The following is a 20,353-nucleotide window of genomic DNA, read 5'->3' on the forward strand; positions in this document are numbered from 1 at the left end:
GCAGCAGCGGTGGGGGAATCAGGCGCCATCTCACACACACACACACACACACACACACACACACACACACACACTCACCTCACACCGGTGGCAGCTGGAGCCCACCCTGACTCAGACAGGCACCGGTGACGCACAGCAACAAAAGATGAGACCACGTGAGGCTACACACACACACACACACACACACCCCTCATTTCATTTAATTTCATTTTATAAGGTGGACTGCACCTCACTACACTACACTACAGAACTAGCCTGTGTGCTCACAAACAAAACAAACTCTCGTTCCACTCTCGAATTTCCAAACCTACATCAGACGCCATGGGTCATGGGTTACTCAGTCAAAAGATGAGGTCCGTGTGCACGCGTGCAGGCCATTATCTGCCGTGCTCCATTAAAGCTGATGGGGGCTCCATCTCGGGGTAGAGATGGAGATGGAGGTTCAGCCTTCACACATCCCTGTCTAATGAGCTGTGACGGGGGGAGACCGTGGCAGGCAGGCAGGCCCCTGACTGCGTGCTCCAACACACACACACACACACACACACACACACACACACACACACACACACACACACACACACACACACACACACACACCCCCAGGCGCATGTGCTAAAGTCTGTCTGTCTGTCTGTCACCAGGTACATGCCAAGCCTATGGAGACCCCTAATGCAGCACTAATCCACTGTACATGTATGGATGTCTCCCTTGAACACCGGAGTGTTCTTCTTACATGAAAGCTGAGGGTAGTGGTTGAGTGATAGTGCTGTGTTAACTGTATGCAACTTCAGACTGACAGTTACACTGTGCCATGGAGAGGAGATGCTTGACAGAGGAGCTGCTGAGGACAAAGGCTGATGTGTTTTTACAACTCTCGGCCACTAGATGGCTCTCTTGAGGTTTCCAGGCAGAGGTAGAGGCCACCCTCCATTTTCAGCTGATGAGCACTGGAGCACAGACACTAACACTTCCAACACCAGCACACAAAACATACACAGACTGACAAGCAAAAAACACACAAATACAAGTGTACACACACACACACACACACACACATGCACCATACATAAACACATATTCATATAATGTTAAGTGGATGCCCATTCGTAGACTATGCCATGTACCTTTTAAATGACTACCCCATTTGACTTCACTTGTCCCTAGCTGCCAAATCAATCTGAGGTGTGTATAGATACACAGCGCATTATTCCTGAGGAGCTTTGACACTTAAAATGACACAAAATATGACTTTGAGACTTTTGAAAGCTGTGCGGCGACTGCTGCCATTTCAAGTGTGCTCATTTATTATGCCCCCCATTGTTCTGACCCGAAAGGGAACAAGGAGTGGGGAAGCACTTTGTTAATCCGAAGACAATGGCTGGTGCTTGGGTGCATTACCCTCAGTCTGCTGCTCGGGGTCTGGAGGTTCGGCCGGGGCGGAGGGGGGGTCAGTCAGTGGGATGAGAAAGAGTCCTGCTGGACAAAACCCCCCCCACCCCTATCTCCACCCCCAACCCCCAGAACCTCGTCTTCCTCAACAATGCCCAACGCAACCCAACATGACCCCCCCACCAACCCCCGCCCCCCTGTACACACACACACACGGCCCCCTTTAAAGTGGAGGCAAAATGTGGAGACTGCTGGCGAGTTGGAGAGAGAGAGAGAGGGAGAGAGTGGGAGAGAGAGGGAGAGAGAGAGTGGGAGAGAGAGGGAGAGAGTGGGAGAGAGAGAGAGAGAGAGAGAGAGGGGGAGAGAGAGAGAGGGAGAGGTCAGGAGGTTAGGGCGCGGGCCCAGCGTGAGGTAGATTGAGTGGCCTGGAGTTTCCCTCCAGGGAGAGATGGAGAGCTGGCGACTGTACAAACATCCTGTTTCATTAGCACCCATTCCTCAGCTGACCTGATAAGGGGGGGGGGGGGGGTACCGAGAAGAAGAAGGGGGTAAAAATAATAACCCCCTTTTCCCCTCTCACATAAACACCACATGGTGTTGGGCTCCGCTCTGACCCCACCAAAAGACTAAATAAACTCGGCCATGCTGAGGCTACAATTACCACAGTCCCTAAATCAAGACTAAAGCCTTTTCTTTCTCTCAAGTTCTCTTCCTCTCTTTCTGTTTTTTTTTTTTGGTGTGGGTCCTCTTTGTGAGCTACATATCGTACCGAGTACAACATTCTGCCTGTGGTAACCACCTCATAAATACCACAGTCAAGAGAGTGCGAAAGCCGAGAGCCGGCAGCACCGAAGGCCACATCCAACGGATCTAAAAACACTGTCAGGCCACAAGGCCAGGCATACGCTCTTGTTTTATTATTTGAAGTGAAAAAACTAAATCGTTGCTGAACATAAAAAAAGGAAAGAATGCACAGCCATCGTCTCTCTACTGCGTGTTTCTAATGGGGTGTGAAGGATTAGCACCTCTGAGAAACATAAGGTCATGCACATCCTGCCCACTCCAAGTGGACTCAGTGAATCTTGAATGAGGATCGCACGCCATGTATTGAACTCAGAACTCACAGATTCCCAGAACTCTAATCCTGTGGATGACCGCCTGAAGACAAGGCATACATTGGATACTAAAAAGTATAGCTCTCAGCAGTAAACAGACGCAAAAAGAACTACAAAGAAAGCTGAAGACTCTCTCACTCTCTTTTTCTATCTATCTCTTTCTCTCTCTGTCTCTCTCCCCTTGCCTCCCAGAGCAGAGGACTGAGGTCTACAGCATTCTTCCCAGTGTTATAAAACGTCTAGACTGTCAAATGAAAATGGAACATAAAAATCTCCCCCGTTCATGCTACGATTCGATTCTCGTCTGCCAAGTCCCGGCCTCACATCCACCAGTGTTTATTTCACTTGGCCAGAAGCATCTCCACCATCAGTCTTTAAAGCAGAGAGCGGGGGGGGGGGCATTTGGCGAGAGGAACTACGAGCTTCAGGAGGAAAAAAGAGTGAAAGGGAAGAATCCGATATGCTCATTTCAAAAAGAAAAAAAAAGAGTTAAAAAGATCTAAAGGGCGGGGATCAAGTGTCAACAGAACGTTACATAGATGTCTACGAAGCATGGATATTCATCTCGAAAAGACAACTGCATCTGGCGAGGCAGACTGACACACAAGCGAAGCGTGTCATTCTTCTAGAGACAGAAAAATGAACTGTCTCAACACACCTATCACACACACTTTCCATCAGACGATGACAAAAGTCTAGCAACCTGACCTTTACAAAAGTGTGTCCCAGTCATCTTCCAATCAATTTTTTCCCCCCATTCTGTCTGTTTTGCAAAACCATAGCGGAGTATGTGTGTGTGTGTGTGTGTGTGTGTGTGTGTGTGTTTTTTTCCCCTGTTCAGCCAACCTACAACCTGTCCTCTGGTTGCATGGGGCCTGGGCAAGAGCATCTGTCATGGGGAGATGCGCGCAGGAGCGATGCAACAGACAGGACAGGAGGACGATGCCATTTTGAGAGGCCTGTCATCCTTCATCGACAGCTGATTGCAACATCCTCTCTGGCCAAGCCAGACGAACAGCTGCTGTCACAGTGTGTGTGTATGTGAAGGTTTTTTTTTTTCTTTTTTTTTTCTTCTTACAGCTCTGTGATTGTCATCGTATTTCATTGGTTTTAGGCACCATTGATTTTTATTGGGCTTTAATGTGTTGCTCTACTAACTGATATATAAGATGCATGAGAGTCCACTGAGTGGTTTAATTCGGGCTAATCCGCGTAATTTCAGCAATTATTATTTTAGTTGGTTGAGAAACAATAGCCGAGGATTATTCTGAAGTCATGCGGTGAGGGGTGCCATTAGTCGGAGGGGGGAGTGGAGAGGGGTGTTTTGGACACAGTCAAAAACATGCTGTAACCACTACATATTGAGAACAGTCCAAGGGGCTTAAGAACACATCGGATAAATAAGAAAAAGCAAATATGTGCATCCTTCAGTCGGATCCCAAAGTGCACAATTAAAACCACAAAAATGGATTATGGCAAATGCATACAATTAGGTTAAGAGAAAAAGAAGAGAGATGGGGTGGGGGGAGGTGGGGTGAAACTGTTTCCATAAAATTGGCTTTGCTGTGGGTCATAATTACACGACTCAGTAAGGACCACTTCACTCTCTAATGGCAGGCTAATTGATTCCTCCTAATATTTTCCAGCCTTGGGTCTGCGCGGCCCTCCCCTGTCAAACGCGGGCTGTTGAACTTACTTAACCACCCGCCGACCAACATCAAGCCTGCTCCCAGGGATAAACAATTACCCGTGTGCAATTTCAAACCTCCCTTTTTACGCTCTCTCTCTCTCTCTTTCTCTTTTTCTCTGTGTGTCTCTCTCTCACTCGCTCCTTCCCCTTCCTCCCCCCCCCCCCCCCCCCCCCCCCATTCTTCTCTCTCTCCCTCTTTTATTTTCAGACAACTCACCCATTCGCTCTGGAGCTATTTCCCCCCCACTTGGAGTCGTTTCAAAGATGGCTTGTTGTTAGACAAGGCCTAATTCCTCTCCCCTGTTGCCAGCCCGCCAGTCCCTCTTGGTAACCGATTAGCCAGCCTTTTATCCTGGGCTATATGAAAGCTGGAGGGAGGGGGGCAGGGGGAGAGGGAGGGATATGGCAGTGAGGATGGCTGATGGCTGTGCTGATGTGACCCAGCCTCCCTCTGCCAACATGGCAAAGCGAGAGAAAGGGAGAGTGAGGGACAGAGAGAGAGAGAGAGAGAGAGTGGGAGAGTGAGAGAGAGAGGGAGAGAAAGAGAGAGAGAGAGTGGGAGAGAGAGAGAGAGAGAGTGAAAGAGAGAGAAGGCAGAAGCATTACACTGATCGATTCATACTAGGCAAGTTAGCTTCTCTCTTTCTTCATCTCACTTGATGCCCTCAGCCATGCGCAGGGATATGCATTACTCTGAGACACGGAGCGCACACAGGCTCCTCTCCACTCAGTGTGAGCCATGATGGGAGATAAGATCCGTTAATTCTCTCCCTCCCCCACCCCCGCCCCACTCCTCATTCTTCCTTTCTCTCGGCGCTCAGTGGCCTGTCATAACAGCCAGGCGTGGCATCTCAAGGCCGAGGCAGATGGTTCGTTTTGTCATCACGTCACATCGAGCACCCTCCCAAACCCAGAACCTCCTCCTTAAAAAAAAAAAATCATAATTCTGAAGCAGTCTTCATCCATTTATGGCGGGGCGAAACCGCACTCACATCAAAACAAACGCCAGGCACAAGCTCACCTCCCGTTGCATCCAGCCTTCAACAAACCCAATCAATATTTAATCCAAACCCCATAAAGATAAGAGCGCAGGACGGATCCCTTTAACTCGCTGGCCATTTATCGGCCCACTATTTATTCCATGTCCAGCTGTGTTTCTAGAGGAGGATCAGGCATAGGGACGATTTATGCATCTCTCTTTCTCTCCCTCTCTCTCTCTCCCTCTCTCTCTTTCTCTCTCACCTTTCCCTTTCTATCTCTCTCCCTCTCTCTCTCCCCCATTTTAATTCTCCCTCTGTCCTACTCTCCCCTCCCCTTGTTTCCCCAGAAAAGCAGAAACGAGTGCGTATGCCTCCCTCTCTCTCGCTCTCCCTTCTTCATTTTCCATTAACCAAACATCCAAAATGGCCGCCATCTTTATGAGAGGGCGCCCTTTGAATGCTGAAATATTAATTGAAATGGAGATGCGTCTCGTTTCGGCTTAACTGTGAGCCCAGGGTTGGAGTGTGGGAGTAAGGGTGGGGAGGGTTTGGGTAGGTTTTTTAATTGAACAAAGACAGAAGACAAATCCCTCTCCTCTCCTCTCTTCTCCTCTTCAGCTCTCTTTTCTAGTGACTGAAGCGTGTCTGAGAGGAGAGGAGAAGAGAAGAGAAGAGAAGAGAAGAGAGGAGAGGGATAGAGAGAGAGAGAGAGAGAGACAGAAAGAGAGAGAGCGAGAGAGAGAGCAAGAGTCCCGCTCCAGAGCTTTGGTTCGTATGCACACAGGGTGGAGGATGACTTTCAAATATGCAGCGACACACTTAAAGAACCCCAGGCTGCTGGCCCTGCGTGGTCACCCATGGTGGACTACATGTCCTGACACCTGCCTTAAGCAGACATAAACACCAAGCTTAGGGCAGACCACATGAATACGTTACCCACCGTGACAAACACACCACTATGAGGAGAAAGGGATCAGAGGACGAGGGGATTCTTTGCATTCACTTCTGTATTCTTTATGTGTCTAGCAAGTATTACATTGCTACACAAGCTCTATTTGTGTGAAGAACTCTTCCTCAGCGGAATCCACAAAACGGCAATAAAATCATTAAAAAAATATATACAGTATATTTTGGAGAAATCATTTTGACAGGTAACCATATAACACAGTGTGCCGGTCATTCTTAAAAAAGTAATCCCCTCAGGACTCCACAATTCCTATTGGGATTTATTTTCCCAGAATGACCACCGAACTGTGCATTATCCCTCACGTGGAGTATCAGTAGCCGAGGGTAGGACCGGGATCTAAGCCATGTGCCAAGCATCACCTCACCTCACTGCCCACGCTCTGCCCCGCTCTGATCTGGGTCTCTCTAAACGGCATTACAATATCTGACCCAGAGAGTCGCAACACACCATGTCCAGATATCTTATCCTCGCCCATTAGCAGCGGATAACGCCTGCCTGTCAAAAGCCATACGCCGCCTAATCCCCTTCTGAATTTCTCCGGCATGCAGACAGGCTACGTTGCTGGCAGGACTGGGCAGACCCCACGGTGGAGATCCACTGATAGAGGAGGGAGTGGAGGAGGGTGGAGGAGCGGAGGAGGCGGGCACACTAATGTTTAATTAATGATGTTGGGGGCATTCCTGTCATTGTTAGCCAGATGTATGGGCATAGAGGGCGGGCATGCGACCATAGGGGTCTTCACGCTGCCTGGCACCTTTGGAGAGGCTCCATTTCACATTGCGGCGCTGTAACAGGAGACAAGGCACTGCACCCGGGGACGGGCACGGTGGGGGGGTAGAGGGGTGATGGGGGGGGTGCAGAGAGACAGCCAAACTGACACTTGAGAGTGGTCAGTGCAGAGCACAGTCTAGCTACCACAGTAACACCTTGGTAGCCAAAGCAAGCATGTTGCTGAGCTTGAACGCTTAAATGTTACAAGGAAACAAAATGGACACTGGCATTTCATTCCTGAATGAAATAATACAATAATACAAATATGCTTATTTTTAAACATATACATGAGATAATACCTGAATATCAAATATACCTAAATATGTTGTAAAAAGAAAATACTCTGCAATGTACTTGAATTTCTTTGCAGATTTAAATTTAAATATAGATTTTTCCAAGTTCAAAATCCACACCACAGCAGAATGAATCTAATGTTCTCAGTACCCATCAAATACAGTTCAATAGGCACAAAAATCAACTAGCAACATAAAAATACACCACAGGCACCAAAACAAAAACAACATCTCTTCATAAATAGAGTGCGAACAAGGGGGGGCGAAAAGAGAGAGCCTTTAGCCTAATTAACCCTTCGGAACTGGGTTGGTTTGGGCCTGTCGCTGTAGATTTATTCTGACAGCACTGGTCCTATTTGTTTGCATTGGTGATTCAGTGGGCACACTTCATTGTGGCTTTAGCAGTTAATAAATCATGGTGGCTCGGCGCGGGGCCTGTGCTACGGTGGTCCTGTCACGAGGCAGGCTCCAGAGTCGAAGCGACAGCTACATGCTAATTCAACATCGGCATAATTCATTATGCAGTCGCAAGTGTACTGGAACGGAAAAGGAGGCAACACGCACCGGGAGGAGGACGACAGGCTTCAAACTGTTAAAAGCAGGCCACCTCCTCCTCACTTCCCTTTTGCAGTTAACTGGCATGAAGCCTCTTTACCACAACATCCACAGGCTGGGGCAAAAGGAGGAGAGGGGGAAAAAAACACACTGTGAGGGAGATACATGGAGAATCTACAAAAGCTGCTCACGCTGTATCATAAATATTTATTACACAATTACCGCTGCCAACCAAGGGGTGGACACCATTGCACTTGATTTTGATTATTTTTTGAATAAATCCTTTGTAACACCATGCAAATACACTTGTTCTTCTTTAAATATAATTTTTGTTCTATATTTTCAGTATGAGGAAGTATCTCTGATGCTGTTGGCTGTTTAGACTGGATTTCACGAGGAGGGGGGGGGGGGGGGGTCAAAGGGGGGAAATTAACCACGAGGACGAGTGAAAGGTAGGTCGAAGGACAGTTAATTAAAAAACTGAAATCGAATCATAAAATTAAAAAGTCAATTAAAAGAATGAGCCTGGGCGCGCGTCGCCGCCGTGACAACCGGCGGAAGCGAAGCTGACAGGCGTCACATTAGAGCGATTTGGTGGCTTCCAGTTCCCCCTTTCTCCCGCGCTCCCAGGGACCAGCAGTTCCAAGGCGAGGAGGACCGGCGAGGCCCTTCGTTAGGGCACCCATCCTCAAACCCCACCACCACCACCCCTGAAACACCACCACCACCACCACCACCACCCCACCCCCAGCCCCACCGACACCACAACCACCCCCCATCACCCTCTCCTGCTCTAATAATGCTAATTATAATCATTACTGGCCGAGCCGTGGCCCGTGGCCCGGGGGCAGGTGAAGATGAGAATCAGGCACTGGGTAGGGAGATCTCCGAGGGTCGGGGCTTCATGCGAGAGGCATTCATTAGGAAAATGGCGCTCCTTATTCACAAGACCCAGTATATGAGGCCTGGGGCTAGTGGTATCTCTTTCTATCTTGCAGGCAGCGGCTTAAATATATATGATCTATGCGCCTGATCTCATCTGACTTGGGTTCTACACAGAGCGCTAATGCTGTACGGGACGCCTAAGGGCGAGACATAGAGAGAGAGAGAGAGAGAGAGAGAGAGAGAGAGAGAGAGAGAGAGAGAGAGAGAGGAGGAGGAGGAAAGGAATAAATAGAAAGAAAGAGAGAGGGAGAGAGAGAGAGATTTTTGGCACATGTACATCATCTGACAAACAGACAGGGCGTGGGGTATGGCTTAAATATCAAGCGCTGCCCTGTCCCCAAATGAAGAGCCATGAAAGCCCGGTTCCTTCTGCCCTGGTGACCAGCGCTGCATAACACCACTGAATCATTTGAAAACTTCAAACACTTTCATAAAGAGGAAGACCCAAAAGAGAGAAGAAAATGCTCACTCTGACTGCAAAGCTCCACTGCGTCGGATCCTGTGTGTGTGTGGGTGTGCGTGTGTTAGCGTTATATCACGCAATGGTGCCATCTCTACCCCGGCCTTGAGGAGAGAGGTGAGAGGAGCCGTTAGGTGGACCGTGCCGGCACAAACAGGAAGAGGCAGTGGGGTGCTAAGGGTGCCCTCTGTCAGCCTCCTCCTGGCCCCCAAAGTGCGTGTGAGTGAGGGAGTGTGTGTGTGTGTGTGTGTGTGTGTGTGTGTGTGTGTGTGTGTGTGTGTGTGTGTGTGTGAGCCTCCTCCTGGCCCCCAGGGCGCGGAGCGCTAGCTCGGGTCGCCGCATCCTAGGTCATTAAAGCTCCCCTCCAGCCACTTATTATAACCATTTCTTCAGGAGGCGTCAGTAAGCAGGTCAGTGCCTCAGACCGCCCAGTGGAGGCGTAAGTAGGCATGTCAGTGCCTCAGACTGGCGCAGGATGTGATGTCAGTGCCTCAGACCAGTCCAGGACGTGATGTCAGTGCTTCAGACCGGCCCAGGGGAGGCGTCAGTAAGCATGTCAGTGCCTCAGCCCGGCCCAGGGGAGGCGTCAGTAAGCATGTCAGTGCCTCAGCCCGGCCCAGGGGAGGCGTCAGTAAGCATGTCAGTGCCTCAGACCGGCCCAGGGGAGGCGTCAGTAAGCATGTCAGTGCCTCAGCCCGGCCCAGGGGAGGCGTCAGTAAGCATGTCAGTGCCTCAGCCCGGCCCAGGGGAGGCGTCAGTAAGCATGTCAGTGCCTCAGACCGGCCCAGGACGTGGAGTTGACCACAGCCTTGGCCACCCAACTAAAGCCCCTCAGCCCGGAGAAGGAGGAATGCGGCGCAGACAACAACCTTGTACCCACCCAACACAGACACACACACACTCCCCCAACTTTAACCCCATCTCCCTCCACCCACCCACCATCTTTCCTGACCTCCATCCACCTTGCTGTCTTCTGTTAACAACCTCCACCCCCCCCCGCCCCCCCCCCACCCCACCCCACCCTCCAGTGCTGGGTGTCAGTGGGGCAGGAGAGGTGTGTGCCGTGTCACCGGTGACTGCATCTCTCTCTGTCAGAGGACAGCACTATACCCCATTACCATGTCCCCATTACTCTGTAGGTCGGCCCTGCAAGGACACTGGCAGCCTGCAGCCCTCAGCTTATCACTTGGACACACGCTCACACAGACTTCTCTTCCCAAACAACCACCTTCACCGGACGGGCTTAACTACCTTTAGCCATATGGAGCGGTCACTATAGAAGTTCACCCTCTTTATAATAACTAGGCAAGTTTACTAGATGAGTAAGCAGGTCATCTAATCTTTTTTTTAAACCACTGCACAGATATGGAACCCTGAACTGTACATACTCACCAAATACCATAGTGGAACTTTCACTAGAACTGGTTACTCGTTTCAAATTTACAGTGGAATTGTGAATTGTTTTCAAGGTTTGAAACATAAATGCTATGGACACTAGTCAAGTACATACTACCCACAATGCTCTGAGTGAAGTGTACATTTCTGGAGCCAGTGGGGTGGGGAAGCAGTGTTCAGCGAGATGTAACACGGGCCGGGTTCGGGCTCGTCCGGGCCGCCAGCGCGGAGGTGTTTGTGTCGGAGCGCGTTATGGGTGCTGAACATGGGAATTATTAGTGGATGCTCACGGAAAATTCTACTAGAACCATCCCGCCTGAGATGGATGCCAGTTTTATCATTCTCCCTCCTCTCTCTCTCTCTCTCTCTCTCTCTCTCTCTCTCTCTCTCTCTCTCTCTCTCTCTCTCTCTCTCTCTCTCTCTCTCTCTCTCTCTCTCTCTCTCTCTCTCTCTCTCTCTCTCTCTCTCTCTCTCTCTCTCTCTCTCTCTCTCTCTCTCTCTCTCTCTCTCTCTCTCCCTCTCTCCCTCCCTCCCTCCCTCCCTCCCTCCCTCCCGGCCTCACCGTCTGTGTTCGTCAGCATGGCACATTTCACAAAGCGGGCGCCCGCTCTCTCACTGCCAACAAGTTTATGTAAAAGTGATTAACAGTAATTAATCCTTAATTACTATGATTAGCCAAGTCGCAGTAAATTAAGGCACATCTGGAGTGGCGGACGGGTTGGGGAGGTGGGGGGGTTTGGGCGGGGAGGCGGGCGGTTGTTGGCTAAAGCTCGTCACGCAGAGAGCACCCTTTCGATGACAGTTAATTTTTTTGCGCGACCTGTTACACGCTCCTCAGCAAGTGGAATATGATTTACACAACACTGTGTGTGTGTGTGTGTGTGTGTGTGCATCCAACGCAGACTACAAGAGCCCATAACAAGCCAAGGGCCTCCTGCAGTGCCATACTGCTTACCAACATGGGAAACATATAAAAACAAACAAACACACAGACACACACACACACACACACACACACACACACACACACACACACACACCCAACCACCCTTCTGACTATATGGGGGCATAGGGTGGGACTGCTGGGAGTTTGAAACCCACTTTTGTTTCCTCCATCATATTTACAGATCCATGCATCATAGAGTGCGATTATGAGTTCCCCTGTGTCCCCCAGATCTCCTGAGATGGTGGGGATGCATAGAGGAAGCGTCTGGAAGCCTGCAACCCTCTCCATACAGGCACCAACAAACAGGAGCCAAAATGGCGGTTGGTGAGGCTATGGATGAGGCAGTGCATCAGAGGATGTCTGTATTTCACACCAGGCAAAATACAACACTGTCAAAGAGAAAGGCCAGGCATTAGCCCAACTCTAATGAATAGAGTTCCATGTAGAAACACTGTCGCTAATGTTTACTGATGGACGTAACTAGTGTGTGTGTATGATCTTCATGCACACACACACACACACACACACACACACACACACACACACACACACACACACACACACACAATTTGCCCTCTGAATTCAGCAATCCTACTGCATTCCTGATTCGCTGTGATGCCTGAAGATGTCTCTGGGCACGTCAGTGCAAGATCTTTCTCTCATTCACAATCTCCCTCTCTCTCTCCTTCCTTACAACCCCCATGCTTTCTCCTTCTCTCCCATTCCTCCTTCTCTTCCGCTCTCTTTTGCTCCCCCATCTTTATTCCCCCTCACTTCTCCCCATGTTTCGCCCTCTCTCTTTCTTCCTCTCCCCTTCTCTCTGCCTCTCTCTCTCTCCCTCTCTCTCTTCTCTCTCTCTCTCTCTCTCTCTCTCCCTCTCTTCTCTCCCTCTCCCTCTCCCTCTCCCTCTCTCCTCTCCTCTCTCTCCCTCCCCCTCTCCCTCTGTGAGGGATAAATAATGCATCTGGCTGTGCCGTATGCAGTGTGGCTGCCGCGTTCTCAGCGGGGTTCGGCAGCGCTCCCTGTGAACGGCGGTCTCTCCCTGTTACACTGCTCCCGATTAATTACACACTTTAATGAGCTGCATTATTAATGAGGCTCTTACTATGCAGTTTTATGGGTGGGTGGGGGTGGGGGGTGGGTGGTGGGGGGTTGTAGGCAGCAGCAGCAGATGAGTTGCCGAGCAGCAGTCAGCATGGCGACGACGAGCTGGGGGCTCTCCAGCTCTCATTACAATATTACAACCGGCTTCTGGGACCAGTGCTATTTAAGCCATCGAAATAATAGGGTTTTGTATTTTAGCGTCACACATATAAACAAACATACACACACAGACACAGACACAGACACACACACACACACACACACAGGCAGAGGAACATACATCTATGTGAGCCAAAGCTGGGCCACTAGCAGACACGTGAGTTTGAGCCAGACATCCACACAGCCAGCCAGCCAGCCAGCCAGCCAGCCATCTCTCCATGATGTTGTGTCATGATGAGAGCAAGCCCAGGGGACGGCGGCGGAGCGGACCATCAGGGCGACGCCTGCAGACCTTACAGCAAAGGGGCGCTCCCCCTGGCGCTGTTCTGGGAGGGTGGGAGCATGTCCTCGGAGATTAAGGTGGAGCGGGCGAGGAGCAGTTCATTTATCTTAGAGGGAGGACGCCGGCCGCTCCACACTCCTCTTACTAAGAAAATATGAGCTCCACTGAATCATGCTCCGGCCAGGGCGGGCACTCGTGGAAACTGGTGGAAGGCACAAATAAATAAAAATGATAGGAGGGAATGTTTAAAAAGGAAGGAGGCTGAAATGAAGAGACGGTTGCTTTTTGGCTGAGAGAATCCAGACTGGTGAGGGAGGGAAAAATGAAAAGTTAAAAACGGGACCATACATTGGAGGCGGAGAGAAAACTGACCCACCCAACACCTTCCATTGGGGGGCAAACCACAGACCCAAAACCCGCCGGGGCGTGGGTGGCAGGGGCGTTGGAAGAATGTACTGACACGACAAAATCAAACACTCCTGAGAATAGCGCTGTGCACAGTACGAAGCGCTGTGCACAGTACGACTCCACCGCCGCTGCATGAAACTCTCTGGATCTGATGCCCGCGCCAAGGGACGAGACCTCTGGAAACGTACGAGAGCAAAACAATGGTTTCTTTCTCTGAAGACTACAGAGAGAGAGAGGGAGAGAGAGAAGAAGAAGAAGAGAGCAGAGAGCCTGTTGTGGAGCGTTGTGCTATATTAAGGAGACTGGTGACACCTCAGAAGCCTCGCCTTGCGTTGAAGAATATGTCGCATTAGCAACATACATGGATGTGTTTTTTTTTGGTGTGCATTCATCAGTCAACCTTGGCATGCTCGTGTAGCATCTGCAGACACAGTCTGCGCATTTCTGCCAGAGAAGGAGAGAGAGAGAGAGAGAGAGGGAGAGAGAGACAGATAAAGAGAGAGAGAGGGAGAGAGAGAGATAGATAGAGAGGGAAAGAGAGAGAGAGAGAGAGAGAGAGAGATAGAGAGAGAAAGGTAGAGAGAGAGGAAGAGTGGAGAGAGAGAGATAGAGATAGAGAGAGAGGGAGTGGAGAGAGAGATAGATAGAGAGAGAAAGAGATAGGGAGGAGTGGGAGAGAGAGAGATAGAGAGAGAGGGAGTGGGAGTGGGAGAGAGAGAGAGAGAGGGAGTGAGATAGTTTTACAGCGGCAGTCAACAGTGAAATCCCACGAGGCCTCTCTATTTGGGATAGTTTGTGTACAAGTTGCTGCCAGAACGACTTTGTTTCTGCCACTCAGGAGTGTGGAGAGGGAGAGGCATCAAAAACACGTCATATCCCATTACTTTTCACGCGCCGCTTTGAGGAGCGATGACCGATCGCTGTCGTCGCCGTTGCCTGTCGAATTGGAAATGAAATGAAACGCTCGCTCCGTATTAATAAACCCAAATCTAATATAAGCGGAGCAACCTCAACATCTGTGACCATCGGAGAGTAGAGAACACCAGAAACACCCCAATACACACCCCAACACACACCCCAACAGCGGCCAGGACAAAGGAACGCTGGCGAGATTGATATCTCTCCTCCAGAAGTCACTCGAGTGTCCAGTGATTCTGGCCTATGAATTGTAATGAGCCACCCACCACCACTAACCCCCCATAGACACACACGTACACACACACACACACACACACATACAACACTGCCCCCGCTGAGGGTCCGTGGCTGGGCAGGCGGATGGGAACGGCCCTCTCTGGGGCAGCAGACAGCGGACCCTGGGGACACAAAGGCCCCTCCGCAGCCACAGCGGCCCTCTGCTCCTGCAGGAGATGAAAGCCACACAAGTAGCCAAGCATCACAAGCGGCCAGTGCACTCATTATCACCGCCACCACCACCACCACCACCACCACCACCACCACCACCACCACCACCACGCCGCCACCACAGCCCAATGTGGGTTAGAGAGCAGATGCAAATATAGGTCAGGATGGACCCCCTGCTGTCAATCAAGAAGCACGCACACACACACACACACACACACACACACACACACACACACACACAAAGAAGAAGGAAGAAAAAAGATGGGTGAGGGTGTGTGAGAGGGGAGAAAGAGTGAGAAAGAAAGAAAGAAAGAAAGAGAGGGTGAGGGAAAGAAAGAGGGGATGAGAGAAAAAATGCAATGAAGTCTGAGGGAGAGAAAGACAGACAGACAGGCTGACCAAAGATCATGTCTCGTGTTGAAGATCACACGCCATCACTGAGAGACAGAGTACAAAAGAATAATGAGTCTGCGAGCGCCGGCGTCTGAAGGAGGGGGGGGGGGGTCTCTCTGACTGTCACAGGGCTGAACACAGAGAGATAAGCCTCACTTCCACATGGGCCTTAAATCAATGAGTCAATACTGAGTGCAAGGATAATGGCTGATCTTCAGTGGAATCAAATATTCATCAATAACAACATTACAGGGCCTCATAACCAATTACTCAGAATCACACTGTTTTACCTGAATGAATACTTCTATAATACAGGTAGACACATACGTATGTATACAGCTACATTTATATACATTTGATATATTATTGACATAGATGGATGGATTTGTATTTTTCATAGGCTACACTACTTGGGCAAAAAGTGAAGTAAAGACACTAGACCCGCTTGTAGAAGTTTGAACTTGTGGCCCAAACTGTGAAAACACTCATCTTTACCTCAGTATCTGTGTGTGTGTGTGTGTGTGTGTGTGTGTGTGTGTGTGTGGTGTGTGTGTGTGTGTGTGTGTGTGTGTGTGTGTGTGTGTGTGTGTGTGTGTGTGTGTTTGTGTGTGTGTGTTTGTGTGTGTGTGTGTGTGTGTGTGTGCGTGTGTATGAGTCTCCATCTTCATTTTTTAAAAGAAAGAAGAGTGCAACTGAAGAGCAGCTCACTGCTGCACCATTCTCCCAGGATCTCCTCCTGCCTGCTCAGTTGTGTGGAGATGCTGGCTGCTGGATTATAAAACTCTCTGACCTAGATGCAGCGCTCCTCCCGAGACTCCTCCAGGAAGCCGGGCCTCCTCGGCGTAGCCGGAGCGGAGTGTGTGTTCGGCTGGCACGCCTATTCTCGCTCGGAGAAAGGGGGCTGCGGCTAATTTATGGTACCTTCTCGCGAGGGGAAGCAAGGATTTTTTAAGAAAATGCCTGGCGCTCGTCCTACAAGCTAAGCAGCCTGCCAGCCAGCCGGCCCAGAGCTGCTTTATTCACGTACGACATACAGCACAAGAGAACGTTTCTGAGGAGAAACAGAAAGTAAGGCCTGACAAACTTCCAAATATATAAATGCAGCTCAAAAGAACACGGTATATATATTTATTTTTTTAAACCCAACTTGCGGCCAACTTGCTGTGTGGAGAGTGCCAGTTGAAAAGCTGGGGAAGTTGATAAAAACAGTCGGCGGGTCCCTAATCATCGGCGCGTGCCGCACCTGATCCCCCTGCTCGCTGCCAGCCTCAACCGCTAGCCTGACAGTTGTCTGAATAATCATATGCTAATGCTTCAGGATACCTACATTTACTCCTAAATGCAGCGCTGTTGATTGCAGGGGTGCCATTTTCCCCGTGCACAGACAGCGGAGAGAGAGAGAGAGAGATAGAGAGAGAGGGAGAGGGAGATAGAGGGGGAGAGAGGGAGGGAGAGGGAGAGAGAAAGAGAGAGAGAGGGAGAACAAGAGTGAGAGGAGAGGGTGAGGGAGGGACGGAGGGAGGGAGGGAGGCAGAGTCTGAAAAAGAAATGGTGAGTGGGTAAAAGGAGAATGAAAGATCTTCTTTAAGGCCCAGGAAAAGTACAGGCAATTTGTAGCGAGGATGACAATTTTGCCTCTCCCTCTGAAAAGAGCACTTTATAATTGTGCCGCGGCACAGCCGTCACAAGCAGAAAGGGAGGGCTGGTACACACACACACACACACACACACACACACACCCACACACACACACACACACAGGGAAGGGAGGGCTGGGGGTGAGGAGGGGAATGCATACCCACAATTCTCAGCAACTCCACAGATGAAAGTGCTCAACAAAAAGACCATTCCCTGACAAAGTGCTACATCTCCACTGTCTTTCTTCCCCATCTACAACAGGAACATTCTAAAGTACACAGTTACTTGATCTGCCGAGCTGAACATCTCTGATATGCATACATACAGGCTATTTCTGCACTTCAAGTGACACCACGAGCACAACCCCCCACCCAACCATCCACCCACCCACTCACACACACCTTCCTCCACAGCCTAACTCTTTATCAAACTCCATTACAGGCTTATTGATGGAATTGAGTTTGATCAATATAATTCCACCATCAATAGACCTTCATTCCTGGATCTTTCCTCTCTTGCTTGCACTCTCTCTCTCTTGCGCTCTCTCTTTTTCTCTCTCTCTCTCTCTCTCTCTCTCCCTCCCTTCCCTCCCTTCCTCCCTCCCTCCCTCATTCACTCAACCCCGAAATAAATCCAGACGAGTCAGTTGTATCACCAATTATGACGCACAAAGATATCCCTTAGATAATGCGTGCAGGCGCTCTTTTGTTTCATTAAATGCACCTGTACCTCCACGGCTAATAGAGGGCCGTGCTGGAAATAGCCCTAGGAAGGAAGGCTGTGGCGAGGGCAGCTTGCTTTAATTTGTCGCATTGTCCCTGTGCTGCCTGGAAAGGGAGATGTAGAAATGATTGGTCTTTCCGGGGATGGCGGTGGTGTGTGTGTGTGTGTGTGTGTGGGGGGGGGGGGGGGGGGGGGGGCTTCTAAAAATAAAGCAGCAGGATGGTGTTTGTGTGTGTATGCGAGAGAGAAGAGAGGAAGGGAGAGGGTCTGCTTCTGTGTATGAGAGAAAGTGTGAAAGAAATGTGTGTGTGTGTGTGTGTGTGTGTGTGTGTGAGTGTGTGTGTGTGTGTGTGTGTGTGTGTGTCTGCAGGAGAGGGGTTTTCCTTACTGTGTGTGTGTATGTGTGGATGGATGTGGATGATGTAGTGTGTGTGTGTGTGTGTGTGTGTGTGTGTGTGTGTGTGTGTGTGTGTGTGTGTGTGTGTGTGTGTGTGTGTGTATGTCTATGTGTGTGTGTAAATGGGTGCATATGGGTGCATATGTTTGGTTGTGTGTGTGTGTGTGTATGTGTGTGTATACATGTGTATGTGTTCTTGTGTGTGTGTGCTTGTGTGTGTACCCTGCCAGCCTTAGCCTGGTGCCGCTGTGCTGTTCTATCTGCCCGTGCGATAAAGCCAGTAACAGGCCTTTATCGAGGAGCGGGGCGCGGGGGGGGAATATGCTGCTGCCAGATTAAGGCCCACACTCTGCCAAGGTTATAAACAGCCTGTTATCTGGCTCCCAAACAGAGTAATCCGCTCTCTATCAGCGCCCAAACATATGGGCCACACAGCACACAGATAGCCTCTGACGGACACCTCGCTTTAGCAGTGGGAGAGCCGCCACCGAACACCTCCCCCTTCCCTCACTCCCTCCTTTCTATCCCTCCACCAACCACCCTGACAAAAAAGAGAGGATGGGTTCTTTTTTATCACTTCACTCCCCACCACCACCTCCACTCCACCCCCCTCCCCCTCTCCCCATCCCCCTGTCTGTGGAGAGGAGACGGTCACAAAAGACACACCTCGACCTTTCTACAGCTCCGCTCCGCTTTGGCTCCAGGCCTGGGGAGGGAGGGGGGGAAAGGGGAGAGGGGAGAGGGAGAGGGGGGAGAGGGGAGAGGGGAAAGGGGGGAGAGGGGAGAGGAAGATGGGTGAAGAGGAAGCGAGAGAGGTAAAGAGAGTGGGAGAGGGATGGAGGAAGAGAGAGGTAGGAGAGAGACACAGAGGGAGGGAGAGTGGGGAGAGGGGAAGAGGGGAAGAGGTGGAAGAGGGGGACGGGGAGAGGGGGAGAGTGGGGAGAGGGAAAGGCAGAGAGGGAGAGAGAGAGATAAAAAGAGAGGCAGAGGGAGAGAATAGGCTCCATTTTCAGCCTTGCGCTTGCTCCTCTCCTCTCTGCCCCCCTGCCATTTACAGCTACCTGCCAACAGATCCCCTTTCAAACGCGGCTGCCACATTTCCACAGGAGAGACGAGGCGAGGAGAGGAAGAGGAGAGGAGAGCGAGGAGAGGAGAGAAGAGGAGAGACGAGGAGAGGAGGTGGTGGGGAACAGCAAATTAGCCATTTTTCTCCCTGTCTGCCTCCTTTTGCAGGCATATTTGTAAGGATGTTATTGTGGAGCTGTGCTAGTAGATTAAATAAACTACGTACGAGAGAGAGAGAGGGAGAGAGAGAGAAAGAGAGAGAGAGGGAGGGAGGGAGGGAGAGGTGAGGAGAGATGGAGAGAGACTGTCAGCTGCAAGGAGGAGGACGAAAGAGAGATGCCTCTGCCAGCTAACAACAAACAACCAAAACACACACACACACACACACACACACACACACAACACACACACACACACACACACACACACACACACACACACAAACACACACACACACACACACACACTAACAGCCCTGCTAATCAATAAGAGTCCCCATAAAACAGCACCAGACTCCCACTGACACGGTAAACAAAAACAATTCCCCGCCCCCAATCCCCCCCCCCCCCCCCCTCCGACAGACGCAAGCCTCAGCGGGTGGAAAACAACTTTCAGAAAGAGAGAGGGAGAGAGAAAGGGAGAAAGAAAGAGAGAGAGAGACAGAAAGAGAGAGAGAGAGAGAGAGAGAGAGAGAGAGAGAGAGGGAAAGAAAGAGAGAGGGAGAGAGAGAGAGGAGGGAACGAGAGCACACAGGTGTGCCAGGCGGGCGGTGAGTCGCGGGGTGCAAACTCTGTGTCATGTGAACATTCAAAGGCACGAAGAGTGCAGTTTCACGGTAAATATAGCTGAGCTGGGAGCCGGGGCTGAGCTGGCTGGAAGGGTATGAGAATAGAACGCAGCCCTTCTCCGCTGACAGGAGACACAACAGCAACAGGAAATAGAATAGCATGATGACATTCTTATGAGGAGAAAACAGTCGGAGCTATCGGTCTGATAAAGACGAAGCGCATTTCAAACTCAGTCAGCCCTGCCTCTCGCACTGATGGCATGTTTGGTTCACCTCTGCCGGGGCACACAGGGGAGTTCTGACTTACAAAAAACACCTTGATCGAAGATGCCTTCGACCGCACAGGAGGTGACCGCAAACTCTCCTGCACTAGATTCATTGGGCTTCAGACTTCAGCAGTATCCTGTAAAAAATAGCTTCTCCCCCAAGATTAATGGCACACGCACCCACACACACACCCTCAAACACACACACACACACACACACACACACACACACACACACACTGCTGAACCTAAGGAC

The 20,353-nt window shown here is 50.4% G+C and overlaps 1 protein-coding gene across 3 annotated transcripts in view; it reads right to left on the reverse strand.

The window, feature by feature from the left end:
• pbx1b (pre-B-cell leukemia homeobox 1b) overlaps nt 1-20,353 on the reverse strand; it is a 68,149-nt gene that overhangs the window by 13,214 nt on the left and 34,582 nt on the right. The window lies entirely within an intron of this gene.

The sequence above is a fragment of the Sprattus sprattus genome (genome assembly GCF_963457725.1).
Source record: "Sprattus sprattus genome assembly, chromosome: 2".
Classification (NCBI taxonomy): domain Eukaryota; kingdom Metazoa; phylum Chordata; class Actinopteri; order Clupeiformes; family Clupeidae; genus Sprattus; species Sprattus sprattus.